The sequence below is a fragment of the Gekko japonicus genome, unplaced genomic scaffold, assembly GCF_001447785.1.
Source record: "Gekko japonicus isolate JY-2015 unplaced genomic scaffold, Gekko_japonicus_V1.1 scaffold3252, whole genome shotgun sequence".
Classification (NCBI taxonomy): domain Eukaryota; kingdom Metazoa; phylum Chordata; class Lepidosauria; order Squamata; family Gekkonidae; genus Gekko; species Gekko japonicus.
In genome coordinates, this window is record NW_015170992.1 from 78,966 (window position 1) to 82,325 (window position 3,360).

Here is a 3,360-nt window from a genome sequence, read left to right on the forward strand (position 1 = left end):
GTTCTCCCCCCCCCTCCCCCATTTTTTTCCTGAAGCCTTTTTTGGGTTTTTTTGGAAAAATTGAAAAAAGAAAAAAAATGATTATGGAACGTTTTATTTTAACATGATGATTAAAATATTTTAGGACAAGGTGTTCAAATATTTTCCAAATCATGTCTAAAAAATATATATGGTATCAGATTGATCTAATTTCTGTGCACGGAGGACAAGCAAGTCCTAGGTTACAAACTGAACTCTCCAGTGCAAGAACAAAATGCATTTCTTCCTTTAGGAGGTGCTATTGTCACAAGAAAAGAAAAAGGTTTCAGTTTTGTTTTTGCATGTGGGTGGGTATTCTGTTTGTAATAATTGTTTGGATACACTATATTTTTAATATGCTAGTTTTGATAATTTTATGCCAAGTAAAAATGTCCGTAATTATATTTTATGTTCCTAAAGTAACAGAATGACTTTCAATCTGGAAAAGATAAAATAAGTGCTAATGTAGAATTTTTTTCAATTTTTCCGAAAATTTCCGTTAAAAAACCCCAAAAACAAACGGGTTTTTTTCCAAGCTTCAAAATTTCCGGAAATTTTACATCTCTAGTGTGACAGTGTTGGACTGGATGGGCCATTGGCCTGGTCCAACATTGGCTTCTAATATGTTCTTATGTTCTTAACCTTTGGTGTGCTATGGAGCAGGAACAGAAAATGCAGGCTGGTACTTCTGTGTCTGTTGGAAGTAGGGACGTCAATCAACCTCTCATGTTTGCTGTAGGAAAAGAGGGCATGGAGGCTGAACTTGTAGAGCCAGGTGGATTGGCTACAAAGATCACATGATTACCAGCTGCCAATCTAGTGGCCAGAATAACCATGACTGTGACTAGAGCTTCTTAATGCAGCAGTGAGCTGTGGCAGGGAAGCTACAAGAGATGCGTATCTGAATGAACAGTGCAGGATTTTCCTCTCAAAGTATGCAATGGACTTGGAATAGTAGGAGGGCCTAGTATGAGTAAATTTGTGACAGCTACCCTCCCACAAGCCTTTGCTACAGTGATTAGTATTACAAAGGGGCTGTTGGACAGAAGGATTAGAGTGTTTTGGAGACAGCAGTATGGCCCACTACACCCCTACCGTATTCCATACACACTACTAGTGTTCCCTCTAAGCTGACTTAGTGTGAGCTAGCTCACAGTCTTTTAGCCTCTGGCTCACAGATTTTTGTCTTAGCTCAGGAAGGATGGCTCCAGAGCAAATTGATTTATGCAGTAGTCAAATCATTCGCTCACAACTTTAATGCCAGTCGCTCACAAAGTAGAATTTTTGCTCGCAAGACTTAGAGGGAACATTGCACACCACCAAAATATCTTCAGGGCCATAAGTTGATGTCTTTGTTAGGATGAAGGAGCTGACTTGCCATGGCTTTTACTGTATGCCTGAGCATCCTTTTCCTCTGGTTCTTTAAATTAGCAGTGCAGGCATCAAGAAGTGTAGACAGTATAAGAAAACAGAATGCAGCGCATTGGAGTACACCTAGGATTTCAAATTTGCCACCTAGGAGTGAAGAGGTAGGACATGAAGCTGGTGGAGGAGGAAGTCTGAGTGACAGGGATGTTTAGGCAGTGGCTTGTAGGAAGGAGGCTTACATGATGGGGAGCTGGGAGTTACAAGGAGATGCACAGACCCATGGAGGTGGCAGTTACACATAACAGTGGGGCCAGTGAAGAAATTTCGGAAGGCAAGATAAGGAAGAGCAGTGTACACTGGAAGTGAATAGTTGGAGGTATTTTTAGAAGGTAATTATCAGTACTACCACTGGTTTTGCATGTTTAAAAAACTGGAGGGTTTTTTAGTGTTTGGGTGTGATCCTGGACAATATGCTACATGTAGAGTTTGACCATCCAGTCCACTTGAGCCTAACGCCCAGTGCTAGGAAGATGGTAGGACCTCATATGCAATATTTGCTACAGGCCACTGCTGTATCCGGCTGGTAGAAGAATTCTCTCTTAAACAGTAATAAGTGTTTTAGTCATTTCTGCCCTGGTTAGCATTTATTACCTAGAAGAATGCATTCATTTGCTCCATTTATAGCTTTCCTTTTATCAAAGGAGCTCAAGGTGGTGTATGTAGACTTTCCAGAAGGTCTTCCATCCAGGTATACACCACACCAGGAACTACTAAGCTATCTTAGGCTGCGGTCACATGGAGCATTAGCCACGCTACAGAGACGGAAGATAGGCGGATTTTCCAGGCGCAATCACACCGCAACATCTGGGAAGTGTAGAGCTCCCATGGCTAACCCGAGGCTTCCTACCGAAGATGCACCGTAAAAAAGTAGTACCTCCGAGGTACTAGTTTCCGGAAACTGCGGGGCAAGGGCGGGCGTCTGATCACGTTTCCGGTGGTAGTTCGTGGCATCCGACGCCCGCCCATGTCCCGTCGCAAAAAGGTTTTTTCCCCCAAGTCTCCACGGGGAATGCGCACACTTTGGATTTTAAAAAAGAACCCCGTTTGCCATGGCAGCAGTGCCTAGCCATTGCTGCTGTGATCGCGCCGCGCCGCTTCTTTCCTGCGCCGCAGGATTGTTGTGTGATCAGCCCCTCCACCCAAAACACGGGGCGTCGGCGTCGGCGGGTCGTGTGATCCGGCCCCCCGCATTTTCCGGCCCGTGTGACCGGGGCCTTAGTAATGCTTCACGCTGTGCCTCCACCATGGGATGAGAGACAGGTGCTTTTTGATTACTTAGCTGTCTTACAACTCCCATTCTTATTCCTGCAGAAGTTGTGGTCAAAGTTCTGGAATTATATTTCTGTCAGCGGTGTGGGCAGAACTTTTCTGATCCCAGCCTGCTCTCCCAGCATCAGTGTGTTGAGCTTTCCAGAGGACGCCTCACAAGCCTCCGTCAGCTCCAGGGGTTATCACTAGGGCTTGCTAGCCAGGACCTGGCTGTGTCTGGAGAAGACCCAGCTGTCCACAAAGCACTGGCACAGAACTTGTCAGAAGGAAGCAAGCAGCACCCTGACCTATGCACTGAGCCCCTCCTGTGTCCCATTTGCCAAGCTGAATTTGCACTGCCTGGTGAGCTGAAGGAACATTTTAAGGATCACCATAAACCTCAGGGTGCCCCGGTTTGCCCAGAAGAAGGTTGTCACTTCAGCTCGGAGGACCGCAAACAGCTCCGAGGTCATCTGCAGCACGCCCACCAGGTCTCTCCGGTAGCTTGTGCCTACCGGGGCTGCCCACTCTTCTTCCGAAGTCAAGAGGACATGGCACTTCACCGGAGGAGCCACTTCCCATTTCACTGTGGGCATTGCGACTTCATCAGCGCCAACACCAAGCAGTTTGGGCAGCACAGACGCAGCCATCTGCAGGAGGTGGAGA